The 14,871-nt window shown below is 44.9% G+C and overlaps 1 protein-coding gene across 2 annotated transcripts in view; it reads left to right on the plus strand.

Annotated features, from left to right (window-relative positions):
* MAPK1IP1L (mitogen-activated protein kinase 1 interacting protein 1 like) overlaps positions 1-14,871 on the plus strand; it is a 212,427-nt gene that overhangs the window by 88,338 nt on the left and 109,218 nt on the right. The gene's annotated exons all lie outside the window — the stretch shown is intronic.

The raw sequence follows: 14,871 nt of genomic DNA on the forward strand, positions 1-14,871 counted from the left end.
ACCAAAACAGGTTTTTGTTTGTAGTGTAAACCCACATGTGTACTCATCTGGTGTGACACATATGCATGCATGTGTGCGCAACTGCCATCTTGTTTGTTATCCCAAGATGGCCATGTTCACTGGTGTCCATTTTACTGTACTGTTCCAACCTGCCAGGCATCCATATAGAAACAAAGTCAAAATAAATATAGTGTACTTGAACATGTAAATATTTGTGAGAGGTGTGGTAGTATGTTTGCAGCTACTGGGCAACATATTAAAATATACATATATTTTTTTTAAAGACTGAATTGGGAATGGCCTAAGACCCCTGGATCAAGTTATACAGGGTTAGCTTTGGGGTTTAATGTCCTATCGCTGGTGTGAACATGGTGTATTATGGATGGGAATTACTGATCGCAGTAGTTCAAATCCACTACATGCTGTGTGCTGATGCCAATCTGTGGGAAAAGCCAGTCAAACCACAGTAGCCAATGGATGACAGGTACTGTACAAAAATAAATGTTCATCGCATGTGGCGCTATAGATACACTTGCTGTGCATACTCCTATCATTTAGTTTCGGGCTCTGACCGTTGGAACTTGTTTTTCTTCGAAGAAGTCTTTCGAGTCATGAGGTATCTAGGACTTCTCCTTTAGTTTTGAATGCTCATGAGCACCGATTCCATTAGATTGGTTTTCTCTGTCATCGGATCAGAAGTCTCGACGTTGCCCCAGTTCTTGACATGTTCAACAGTGAAAGTTTGTGGTCCTCAGTCCTGTTTCTCCCATTACCGTCGCCGAGAAGATTCCCACTTTGATGGTTGTCTCATTTCTTTTTCTCCATTAACCCTTTGCGTGCGTCAGACGGCCCCGGGCGTCCGACGTCCTGACCACGTCCAGTCATAAATCACCCGCACAGCGGTGGAATTCCCGCCGCGGTTAACGGGTTAATGTGCTCCAGACACTGTTGCTGAAGATCGTCCTCGCTGCCTCGGGCGCTCTGTCCCCCCACACCTTCATTCCTGTTATTACCCCATCATTTAAAGCAATCCAGCTAGTGTCCATAATACACTGTAGTGATGCATTACATTTTTTTGCTTTTTGGACCGGAGCACTATACTGTACCTGATTATTATTTATTACTTGAAATCCATTTCTTTGCTCACTCAACACTTTTTTGTGTCTGCTCTAATTTCCATTCTTTGTTGTGTAGGCAAACTGTAGTCTGTAGACATCTGTTTTTCTCTTAGTGTGTGGAGATTTTAAATGTGTATCACACTTTTGGGGGGGGGGGGGCGGCGGAGTTAGAAGCTATGAAAAGGGTACCTTCAGCCTGCTGATTTTAATCCCGTCTACACAATCAAGAGGGTTAACCTTATCTTCTGTGATCCCTCTGCTACAAAAGGTAGTTAGTGGGATCCTGGCATATCTGGGATATTTGTGTAGAATCCTCACCCACAGGTACCTCACCTGTGAATGGGTGGGCTCGGTGCAATTTGTTAGTGGAGCACTTTACTAAGAGGGAGAGATTGTGTCCATATTAAAGTTGCATCCTGGATCCTCTGGTATTTTAATCTGAGGTCCTTTGCAAGGTTAAAAACAGAATGATGTAACTGGGTATGTATAATGGCCCAAAACATCTGTGGGTCGACATTTTTCAACCTCTTTATATGCCTCTAAAGGTCAGCAGGCTTTTTCCAGGACCTGTGAAAATCTAATATCTACAATATATCGGTCGGTATTACCTATTATCTCAATTCATTGATGGTGTGACCCTATCACACATACAAGAATGAAGCATGCTCGCAAATACTTACCATTGTAGACTTGTTCCTCTGTATTATCTAGAATTGGAGAAAAATATATAATTTATAACTTCACGTAGGATATATATTCATGCCCATTTCGTAATATCACATCATGCTTTGTCTGTTCGTCAGGGCACACACCTGAGATGGCCCCAGTTTCACGTTCATTGCAATCACACTGCTTTTTGGCAACATTTAAAAACATATAAAGTGGCACACAAAGTAAGAAAATAAATAGAACAAACTGTGGTCTCATGCACACACAAGGTCCCATAAAGGCTTGACCTATGACCTACACTCTGTGTTGATTATTTTAGCTCCATAATGCACTGGCGGGGAAGGGCGATTCTTGTAGTCAAACACTACGATAATACATTTTACAATGATTAAAATGTGTGTTTCACTGCGCTGTCCGTAATGTCTTCTACTCATAATATGCCTCCAAGACTAACTTTGTCATGGGAAGTCGTCCTGCCATTGACCTACTTGGTTTCCCCGAGCCTTATATATAGCAGCTCCAAGTCATTCTTGCTTTTAAATAGCATTCAAGTTGTGATGCAGTCTCGGTTCTGCGACGCACCTTTAGCCTGCTTTGAGGGACGCGGTATTCTCTTCGGAGGCCGGGGAATGTAGTCCTGCACCGCGGTGGTTAATACACAGCGGAGTTTCGCCTTGTCCCTCCGTATCGGTGCTATCTTTTGTAATCAGGATTGTTGTTTGCTCACAGTGAGGTCTGGACTGTGGTGTGGAGTCGTGCTCTCTTGATGTGTATTCTTTCAGTGTGGCACGCTGGGAAATGTAGTCCTAGCTTGATTGTACCGCATATGATGAAGCCTGTAGTACAATCAAGCTAGGTGAACAACATTTTTGTCTAACCACTGATTAAGCTTCTGTTTTACATCCTAAGTCGATAAGTTCCAAACCTGTAGTTATCCAGTATTAGGGTATCTTTCATAGATTCACATGCCTGAATCATTCCCCGTCGTCGAGGCGGGAGTCCCACGGTAAAATATATACAATAGCAGTGCCTAAATATTTTCTGTAGTAGGCTGGAAAAGCCTAAAGGCCTAGCTAGGCCTCAAAACTTAGCAGCCTATCTACATCATTATGTAAAAAGACCTGAAATAGTAGCCTCAGCCAATCAGCTGTCCTCACCCTCTAGAACCTTCCCAGCTCAGGCAGTTCTCCTCAGATTTTCACCGCACTTCGTGTGTAAGGGAGTCTCCCTGAGTGCCTACTCAGTTGTTGATCTTTTTTCCTTAAAATGTCTTAAAAGAAGGCTCTTTTCAAAGCTTGTGGGACCTGCTACAAGAAGAGGGTCCATGTGGATGACCAGCACTCTGACTGTATTTATTGCCTGCACCCTTCACATATTGTGAAGGACTGTAGAATTTGCCGTACCTTCCCTCAGAAAACTATCAGGGATAGGGAGGCAAGGGTTCTTTTGTGGTTGAAGTCTTCTTCCACTGATGATGAGGACAAAGCCTCTACCTCCAGCAAGAGAGCTAGATCCAAAGAAAGTGCTTCTCCTGAGAGAAAGAAAAAACTTAAAACCTCTCAGAAAGCCTCAGAACCCTCTAAGAGTGCATCAGCTTCTTCAACTGTGAGTACAAACCAGGCTAAGACTGTTTCTCTGGTGTCTGTACCTACTACTACTTTGACTTCTGCCTCCTCATCTACTTCTATGGTCACCACTTCAGCTATTACCTCACCGTTGATGTCTGTTAAACCATTGCTGACTAAAACCAAGTTGTCATCGACGTTTACGTCGACGACGGCTCCGTCGACTAAATCTTCTGCTCCGTCGACGACAACGAAGCCGACATCATAGTCGACGAAGACATCGTCGACAGGACTCGCCGACTAAAGACTCTTCGACGAAGACATCATCGACGGCCTCGTCGACGAAGGACTCGTCGATGAAGACACCAGCGACGGACATGCCGACGAAGAGCTCGTCGATGAAGACACCATCGACGGTCCCGACGACGAGGGACTCGTCGACGAAGACAATATCGACAGTCCCGACGATGAAAGGTTCGTCGACGAAGACACCATTGACGACCCCGTCGACGGCAAAATCTTTGTCATTGTCTGGACCGTCGACGGAGATCCCTGTAACAGTGGCTTCCGCAGTGGCATCTGCTCATCTGTTGCACGGTTCACCTCCAACAAAGATACAATACACTCATTTTCAGATGAAAACGTATCAAAGGCAGGATTATTCACACATTTCTCCGCTTTTGCCATCGCACTTTTTGGAGACATATATGGAGGAGGAGTCAGATGAAGGGGAAGAGGATGACGGTCCTTTTGGGATTGCCCGTCACCCTTCTCAATTAAATATTAAATATCAAGAGGATGATGAGGAAGAAGTCCATGATCATTATACACGACGTTTATTCCACGCCATATCAGTCACCTCATACTAGACCTTCTCGGTCTGAGGACACTACTCATTTACCAACTTCCTTAATACAGGATTTGCAGGCTATGTTGGCGGATTATCACCAAAGATTTCCATCAACTCAGGTTGCACCCGCTGGGTCGCCTGTTCCAGTTGACGCGCGAAGACTTCCGTCACCAAGGGCTTCATTGTCGCCAAAGCAAAATACTAGTCCAGTTCCCCAAAATGATACGGACACGTCTTCCAATGATGATGAAGAAAGCAGGGAAGAGGGAGAGTTGCCGGATAAAACACCTGTGGATCCTTGGGAAGAATATGTCATTCCTATGCCTTCTCCACCTGCGCCCCGTCCTTCAGATTCTCCACCTGAAGATATTGGCGGCTTCCATAATATTATGCAGAGAGCTGCTAATAGATTTGAATTGGCTGTCAAAGTTGAACAGTCGGACTGCTTCTTACATGACTTTAAAGAGGGATATCCCAGAGTGACCAGGGCTATTCCCATTATTGATTATATATGGAAGGAAGGCCTCAACCTAATGAAAACGCCCGCTTCCATTCCTGCAGTCCTTCCAAGGATAGAGAAAAAGTATCGAGCACCATCTGATACTCCAGCTTGTTTAATAGGTCACCCTCGACCTGATTCTGTCATATCCCAGGCTGCACAGCAAAAATCCAAAAATCCTTCTGCTCCCATTTCAACACCACCTGACAAGGAGGGCAGAAGACTTGATGCAATTGGAAAGAAGTTTTCAGCAAATGCAGTGGCCTCCATTAAAGCTGCTAATTCATTAGCTATCCTGGCTCGTTATGATAGACAAATGTGGTCCGAGCTCACGGAATATCTTGATTTGATCCCTGAGGATCATCATATGGAGGTGCGCAGAATTGTATAAGAGGGTGAAAGGGCGGCCTCCGAAATCCTTGATTGCGCCCTGGACATTTCAAACACCAATTTCAGGCAATTGGCTGGAGCAGCTGTGCTTCGGCGTCAAGGTTGGCTCAGGGCTACCACCTTCAGGCCTGAGGTCCAAACCAAAATCTTGGACATGGCATTCGATGGCGATTCACTGTTTGGGAAGCACATTGATGATGCTTTACTGGCTATTAAAACTGATACTGATACAGCTAAATCTCTTGGTACCCTGCAATACAAGAGGGGATCCTTTAGAGGAGCAAGAGGCCGTGGTTACTCCTCCAGAGGCAATTATTCCAAACAACAAAATCGTCCGTATCAATCTACCTACAACAAACCTTACTATCCATCTTCTTACAGGCAGCCTGCCTCTGGTTCTTTCTCTCGGCAAGGAGGGAAACGACGCTCAGGCAATCAAGGGCGAGATTCCAACAAGCGCCAATGAGCTTTGCCGGATGTCAGCCACTCACCTTTCCCTTCCCGTGGGCGCCAAAATCTCTGCCTTTTACCACCAATGGCGGAAGATAACTTCAGATCAGTGGGTCCTGGATCTGGTCAGCAAGGGACACACTCTGGAGTTTTTGCAGAAGCCTCCCAACAACGCCGCCCAGGGGTCCCCCTCCCCCTTGTCTTCACTTACTCTTCAAAGAAGCCTTAAAGATGCAACACAAGAATGCAATAGAACGAGTCCCTCCTTCTCAGAAGGGGAGGGGGTTTTATTCTCGCTTCTTCCTCGTGGAGAAAAATTCGGAAGAGTGGCGTCCAATATTGGATTTGCGCAAACTCAACAAATATCTAAAGAAACAGAGTTTCCGCATGGTAACGTTGAAGGACATTCTGAATTGTCTCAACAAAGGGGACTTTATGGCTTCTCTGGATCTACAAGACTCCTACTTCCACATCCCTATTCACCCGAAATACCGCAAATTCCTAAGGTTTCAAGTGGCCGGCGTCCATTTCCAGTTCAAAGTGCTTCCATTCGGCCTAAAATCGGCCCCCAGAATCTTTACCAAATGCCTGGCTCCGGTGGTAGCAATGTTGAGGTCCCAGGGAATGCAAGTTTTCCCATACCTCGACGACTGGTTGTTTTAAAAGTCCAACCAGAAACTCAACAATGGAAGCAGTCAGGAGTACGCTTTCTCTCTTCTCGAATCTAGGACTAACCCTCATTTCGAGGAAATCCCAGCTCCAACCTCGTCAAGAATTGACATTTCTGGGTGCAGTCTTGAACACATGCCAATGCAAAGCATATCTGACTCAAGAGCGACAAAACAAACTGGTAAAACTAGCAAGACAGATATTCGCAAGAAAGTCACTTTCAGTTCGGATATACGCTTCCCTACTAGGGATGTGCTCATCTGCGATCAGCCTCATTCCTATGGCGAGACTCAGAATGAGACCGTTGCAAGAAGAGTTACTTCGTCAGTGGAAGCAAGTCGAGGGATCATTCGACGACCGCATCAAAGTAACTGCCAAAATGAAACCCGCTCTTCTTTGGTGGTCAAAGGCTCACAATTTGTCGCCGGGCCTCACCTTTTTCCAAGAGATTCCAGAGTTCACCCTGACTACGGATGCATCCATGGAAGGTTGGGGAGGCCACCTTCAGGACCTTCAGATCCAGGGAAGATGGTCTCGCCAGTACCAACAGAGGCACATCAACAGCTTGGAACTAAGGGCCATTTTTCTCTCTCTACAAGCCTTACTGCCAAGGATTGTGAATTCGTCCGTGCTGGTGCGTACGGACAATACCACCAGCATGTTCTACATAAACAAACAGGGAGGAACGAAATCTCTCACCCTGTCGCTGGAAGCTCAGGAGATGTGGGAATGTGCCCTGCGCCACGGCATATCCCTCAGAGCAGAGCAGAGCATGTACAAGGAATTCGGAACTCTCTAGCAGACAGTCTCAGCAGAACGTTCACAGGCTGTCACGAATGGGAGCTCGAACAACATCAAGTAGAGATGATCTTTCGGCTTTGGGGGACGCCGACGCTGGATTTGTTTGCCACACAACAAAACAGCAAATGCCTGTTTTATGCCAGCAGGTTCCCAGAACGGGGGTCAAGAGGAAATGCCCTCCTGATGAGATGGACCGGAATGTTCGCGTACGCCTATCCTCCGATTCCGCTCATTCCGAAGGTGCTGCAAAAGATGAAGAGGGAACACTGCACTCTCATCCTCATTGCTCCCCGTTGGCCAAGGCAATTTTGGTTTCAGGAGCCCCTTCTGCTCTCTCAACAACCTCCGTTTCGTCTCAAACCGACAGTGTCGATGTTGACAAGGGAGGGAGGTCAAATCAATCATCCGGATGCTCAATCGCTGGACTTGCACGCTTGGCTCCTGACTTCCTAGAGTTCAAGGACCTAAACATCTCCTCGGATTGCAGGTCAATATTGTCGCAAGCACGTGCGCAAAGTACCATCAAAACATATCGTTTTAAGTGGAAGAGATTCTGCTCATGGTGTGGAGATAATGATGTTCATCCACTTCAATCTCCTCCTGAAGCCATCCTTCCATACCTACTGTCGTTGGCTAAGGCTGGTCTAGCTTTTTCTTCTATTAAAGTGCATCTGGCAGCGATATCCAGATTCAGGAAGAGTTCCAACAAACCATCCTTATGTTCATCCACTTTGATCAAACAATTCCTTAAGGGGCTATTCCGAGCTTTTCCACCAGTTCGCCCTCCTCCTCCTGAGTGGGATCTTAATATTGTTCTTTCTCAGCTTCTAAAAAGGCCTTTTGAACCGATTCATAAAACGGAACTAAAGTTTCATACTTGGAAAGTGGCTCTTACGTCAGCTCGCAGAGTTAGTGAAATACAGGCCTTCACTATTACTCACCCTTTCCTACAATTCTCTAAAGACTTTGTTACGCTTAGAACCAATCCAAAGTTCATTCCTAAAGTACCAACTCAATGCCACATTAATCAGCCGGTCAAACTCGGAACCTTTTTCCCGGATCCGAAAACTCCTGCGGAGAAGGTCTTACATTCTCTGGATGTGAAAAGGTGCCTGAAGTTTTATCTTCAGAAAACAAAGGACATCCGCAAATCTACACAACTTTTTGTTGCTTATGGCAAAGACACCTTGGGTCAAGCTGTCACAAAAGCAACTATTGCTAGGTGGTTGTCTTCTACAATTACTTTCTGTCATGACAAGGCCAACAGACCTTTATCAAGGAAAGTCAAAGCGCATTCAACAAGAACATTGTCAGCGTCTACGGCCCTTTTCGCTGGAGTGACGCTGGAGAACATTTGCCGAGCTGCTACTTGGAAAAGTGTACACACTTTTACCGAACATTACTGTCTGCAGTCGGCGATTCATTATGATACAGCTGTTGGTGATGCGGTGCTGCAGCATCTTCTTCACTAAGGTTGGATAGCTTATATTCTTTTATTATTCTTTTAAAGTTTAAGTATTTATAATGCTGTCCTATCAATGATGTTTTTTATGAAGGTTTTAATGCATGTGTTATGTGAACAAGTTTGTGCTCTATTACCTTCCTGGTTGTGTGGGGATAGATATATAATTTCTTTGTCTCCCACCTTCCTATATCGACAGACATGATGTTACTGCTTGCTACTCTGATTCAGGCATGTGAATCTATGAAAGATACCCTAATACTGGATAGGAAAACTAGTTACTTACCTGTAACTACGGTTATCCAGTATTGGTATCTTTCATAGATTCACATGCACCCACCCTCCTCCCCGGCAGGGCAGTTCTATTCTATGGATACTCATTCTCACTTGTGCTGGGAAAATCTGAGGAGAACTTCCTGAGCTGGGAAGGTTCTAGAGGGTGAGGACAGCTGATTGGCTGAGGCTACTATTTCAGGTCTTTTTACATAATGATGTAGATAGGCTGCTAAGTTTTGAGGCCTAGCTAGGCCTTTAGGCTTTTCCAGCCTACTACAGAAAATTTTTAGGCACTGCTATTGTATATATTTTACCGTGGGACTCCCGCCTCGACGACAGGGAATGATTCAGGCATGTGAATCTATGAAAGATACCAATACTGGATAACCGTAGTTACAGGTAAGTAACTCGTTTTCTTTCAATGCGGCAAAGCTATAGTTATCCTCCCACGAAAGCTTGTTTGTGATGTTCTAAAAGACTCCGATTGCATGACCATCTTTTGGTGTAGCATAATGTTAAATTGGATGGAAAGATTACTTTGTGCTTTACCTCAAACTGCTCTTTATTCTGAACAGCCTGGCTACTCCGTCACCCTGTGGCTCTAACCTGGCCCTGACAGGCCTGATTCCCAAACATCCTCAGAAAAATATGTGAGCCTCTGACATGTATAACACTGAAGGACATTTACCACCATGGATTGATTCCTGGTTGAGGGTGGAGACCTTGTCCACAATTAAATCACAGCAACTAACGCCTCTGGGAGCCCAGGGAAATAAATCACGACAAAAAAGGTGTCATAGAAGGCATATTATTATTATTATGTTTCTTATATAGCGCCAGAATCGACCCCCAAAGGGGTATCTCCGCGCTTGCCTTGGGAACCCGTCCTGGCTTTTCCCTGTGAGATAGCCCCTACAGGGCATCCCCAAGGTGAAAGCCAGGCATCCCGCCGCGGGGGCCGTTGTGGAGATTAAGCAAGCTTAATGCCCAGAGTTGCAGAGTGTGAACCCATGATTAGGTCAGGCACCGAAGAGAGAATTATCGAGTCCGTGGACATTTGAGCTCAAGACCCTGCCGCGTCGGGAATTGAACCCTGGTCCCGGGTCTGACCTCTGCTTCAGGGTCTGCCTGCTCTAACCAGTAAGCCACACTTCTCCACTGCTGGGCACAACCAGTTGTATTGGGAAGCACAAGAATGTTGACGGTTGAGGATTTAGCATTCCAGGGGCTGGGGAGGGTCTGAGGCCGTGGTGTTTGGACAGTGAGGTAGGCCAGAGACCAAATAGGAAACCGAGCTCCTTTGAAAGGGCCCAGGTGTTACATCCTGCTTTTCCTCTTTCTCTGTCCTACTTTAGTGTTTGTTATAACTTGCTCAGCATGCATCTATGATGTCACATAGGGTTCTGATTGTGTATGCTTGATTGGAGAGTCAGTTACATCTGAGGCTGAGCAGGAGTCCATCTGCTCCTGGTGGGGTTACAATTGGACCTACATATTTCTGTATTATCAACTAATCTTCAATAAATCAGATCTATTTCCATCTACTACTGGATTTAAGGATTCTCTTTTAATTGCTACACCAGGCTTCCCTCCTTCAAAATGACCTGAACACATGATGTCGAAAGCAAACAGAAACCACAACTTGCAACTGCACAGGGCAACGCATGAACACTACCAGACATAGTGAAAAAAGGAAACCCTTATTATGTTATCCAGAAATAAAAGCATAAAGACTCAAAGATATGCTAATGAAGCCCCAGTGGCCAAAACAGGACATTCAGGTCAAAGAAAGACCCGCATCCTCGGCAGTCACCGAGATACACCACTATAAGAAGATCCTTCAAGAATCATATTGTTGGAAGTTGATGAAGGACAGGAAACAAGCTGGGTGAGTAATGTTATTTAATGGCCATCCACTCTCCTCACTGAGGATTAACCACATTCCACAGTAAGCTCCAGGTGGGGGAAACCAAGTCGGGGAAGAGCTGGGGAGGGGGGGGGGCAGATTGTACCATTAGGATATAAGTGAGATATATTTCAACAAAGGGAGAGGTAGGGAAGATCAAGGACACTCTCTCAGTCCCCGGTTAAATGTACTTCAACAAAAGAAGAGAGGTCTGGTCAGTCACAGGACTGCCACAAATTTGGAGCAAATTATGAAAGGATAACACACTCATTCAATTTGAGTAGGAAGGCCCTCACACACCGACCTGGTCAGTGTCATGCTTCATCATCGGGCCCCACCAAAGAGGCCGTGCGCTGCGACGCCAGAAAGACTGCGGAGCTGGTCGTGTGGGGAGGGCGTGATGTGAGTGAAATATAATTTAAGTGCCTAAGAGGGTATCAAAAAAAGTTTTTTAATGAGTGATCCCTAAGACACAGGTAAGTGGTATATGTGTCTGAATTTACGTGCCAAGGTTGTTAGGATTTGGTTAAATTCAGCTAAATACCACAGAGTTAATTAATCAGTCAAACAAAAATAACAAAATGGAACAATGCAGTAAAAACAGATAGGCTCGTAATATACAGGACAGATATGCACGGACAAGTGCTGATGACTGAAATTATGGCAAGTCAGAACAAGGCATATACAGTGGTAACAGGAGCCTAATACAGAGTGGAGAAAGGCTCATAGAAACCCCCCCCCCCCTCACATCTGTGATTTTACAATTTTGTCGAAGCTCCACCATAGTCCGTTTTCAAATTGGACTACATTTTTGAGAAACCTTACTCCTTTACTCGGCGGATAGAATTTGCTTTGGTTATTACCTTCCTTATTGCCTCTTCTCACCTGCACTGTATTGCCTGCTTCCCAGTTGTACACTTTGACCCCATGTTTCTGGTCATACCACTGTTTGTACTTAGCTCGGTGTTGGTTGACCTTCTCTGTGATTTCCTCCTGATTGATGTTATTGGTCCTGCCTCCTTCCAACCAGCTGGGATTGAACTTTGTACATGGTTCTCTCCTGCGGAGGGAAACAAAAGGGGAGACCCCTGTCACCTTGTTAGGTGAGGTATGGTACGCCCATAGACACTTCTCTGAAGAGAACTCTCTATGTCATGACCATTGATGGTGGCCAATTGAATGTGCTCTTTGAGTCTATTCACTCTTTCAACTAGGCCGTTAGCCTTCGGGCAATAGAGGGCTGTGGTTTTGTGCTTTATGTTCATTTTCCCCAGGAAGACTCATTTCCTCTGAGGTGAATTGCACCCCATTATCTGTTACTAAAGTGGAGGGTAAACCCTCCTCACAGAACACTCCTTTGAGGAATTCAATAACGGTTTTAGTTGTGATGCAATGCACAAACTTCTGTTTAATCCAATGTCACGTGTAATCGATCAGGACTAACATACATTTCTTCTGGAAAGCTAAATTGTGCATTGGCCCAATGATCTCCATAGCCAACTTGTTCCAGGGTTTAGCAGGTACTTTGACAGGAGATAAGGGCGTTTTACATAGCGTCTTAGATTGGTCGCTTTTGGCACATGTGACGCAATCTTTCACAAGTTGTTCAGTTCTAGTGTCCATCTTAGGGAACCAAAAATTCGCTCTCACTCTGCTTTTAGTAGCACTCATCCCAAATGACCTTCATAGGCCAATTCAATGATTCTTTCCCTAAGTCCCTTGGGAGGTACTACTCTGTTTTTTCGGTAGACTTTGTCTCCAATTACACTGAGTTTATTTCTGACTTCCCAAAATTCAGGTATTCCTGCTTCAAGTTCACTTCTCTTGTTGGGCCACCCTTCTTCCATGATGTCTTTTAATGCACCCATTTCCGTGTCTTCTCTCACACACTTTTCCCATTCATTTTCAGTGATGGCAGGTTTTCAACCATCATTATTGGACTGTCTAAAGCTTCTGCCATCTCCTCTTCTTCTTGTAGAGGGGACCTGGATAAGAAGTCAGCAATTTTATTTTCCTTCCCTGGAACATATTCCACTTTGAAATTGTAGTGTTCCAGACCTAGTATCCATCTGCTTATCCGTGGAGTGCAGTTTTCTAGACCTTTCACTGTGAAGATGAAAGTAAGAGGCTTGTGGTCAGTTCGGATAGTGAACTTAAGACCCCACAGAAAGAATTTAAAGAGTCTCACGGCCCAAAAACGGGCCATGGCCTCCCTTTCAATAACAGAGTAATTCCGTTCGGGGATCGAAAGACATCTTGACACGAAAGCAATGATCTTTTCGTCCTTTCCTTCCTTCTGTATTAGGGTTTCGCCCAGGCCCTTGTTGGAGGCATCTGTTGCGAGTATAGTTTTCTTCGTTGGGTCAAACTCCGAGTGCCGGCGAGTTCACAAGATCTTACTTTAGAGCATTGGCTGCTCTCTCGTGTTATTCATCCCACTTGAATTCCTTGTTTTTCTTTAGGATATCTCTTATAGATTCACATTTGGAGGCAAAATTGTCAATGTATTTCGACATGTACTCCATGATCCCCAAAAAGGACTTTAATTCCTCGGGTGTGGGGCGTCTTTTACTGCATTAATCAGGCTATCTTTGGGCATGAACCAGTCTTCAGAGATGAATGTCCCAAATATTCTATCGATGACACTCTAATCTTGCATTTGTTCCTTTTGACTGTAAATCCAGCATCAGTCTTCCGAAAACGCATCTAACGGTGACGTCATGTTCCTCCACACTTTGGCCATACACCAGTATATCGTCCTGGAAGCACAAAGTGTGATCCACTCCTTCCAGGATTTTCTGCATGATTTTCTGAAAGATTGCTGCCGCGGACGCTAACCCAATCGGCATCCTTTTATACATAAATGCCCCTAGGGGAATGATGAAAGCCGTGAGCGGTCTTGATTCAGGGTGGAGTTAGACTTGATGGTAAGCCATTGATAAATCTATAACACTAAAGTACTTGGCTGGTCCCATGGTACTGAGCATCTCGTTGATTATGGGTAAGGGGTGTCTTTCTACCCAAATATTCTCGTTGAGGCTGTGTAAGTCCACACATAGGCGAATGCCTTCCCCATTAGCTTTTGCAGCAATGACAACTGGGGCCAACCATTCAGAACAATCTTTGGGTTGAATGATGTCCAAATCACACAGCTTACGAAGCTCGGTTTCCAAAGGTTCTTTCATTTTGTGAGGTACAGGACGTAATTTATGGACTACGGGTATGGCATTATACTTTAGTTTGATTCTATGGTGGAAATTGTGTAGACAGCCTAACTCATCCTGGAATAATGTCTTGAATTCCTCACATATGGTGTCCCCTTCCTGAATTTCATCCGTTAGTAGAACTTGCTCAGCGCTGTTGGGGTCAAGGATGATACCTAGCTCTTTTTGATGTTGCCAACCTAATAAATTGGACCCTGATTCAACAATATACACTTTACCATATGCTTTCCTACCTTTGAATTGTAAATGCATATCTTTCATCCCCTTGAGGGGTATGGGTTCCTTGCTATATCCGATAGGGGAAATGTCTGGTTTTCTCAGCCCACTAGCATTCTTACCTCCTAAGGTGTCAAAATCATCCTTATTCAGAAGTGTGAACGGAGAACACGAATCAGCATACATAGTTATGCATTTGTTATCAATTAACACATCACATTTAGGATATATAGAGTTCACAGAATTAATAATATCCTTGAGTTGCAAAACTTATTTCTCACCCTGGGACCCAATGCATTTGACATCATTACTAGCAAACTTTTCTACCTCCCTTTCATTATCTTTTGGGTGCGGCTCACCTTCCCTGCATACTCTTGCAAAATGCCCTCTCCTATTTTTTTTTTTTTTTTTTTTTTTTTGGGTAAGACGTTTATTACGCATTGTCACTAAGCATGAGCGAATTTTGCGGATCTCGCGTTCGCGAATTTTGCGGATTTGCGGATTCGCAATCCGCAAAATCCGCGAATTCCCGCGAATTTGCGGATTTTTTTTTTTTTTTGTGTTCGCCCGTGTTTCTGCCAGTTCGTGAGGGTTTTTACAATTTCGCAATTTGCGAACTTACCTGTCGGGTCGCAAGTTTTGCGAACTTGTTGTTTCTACGTGTCCAGCCTGTTTGGGACACTCTTCTTCATCACTGCCACTCTCTGTCACCACTGCCACTCTCTGACTACTCATGCCACCCTCTGGCCCACCCATGCCACCCTCTGTTTCATCAC

This window comes from Lissotriton vulgaris, chromosome 9, assembly GCF_964263255.1.
Source record: "Lissotriton vulgaris chromosome 9, aLisVul1.2, whole genome shotgun sequence".
In the NCBI taxonomy this organism is placed as follows: domain Eukaryota; kingdom Metazoa; phylum Chordata; class Amphibia; order Caudata; family Salamandridae; genus Lissotriton; species Lissotriton vulgaris.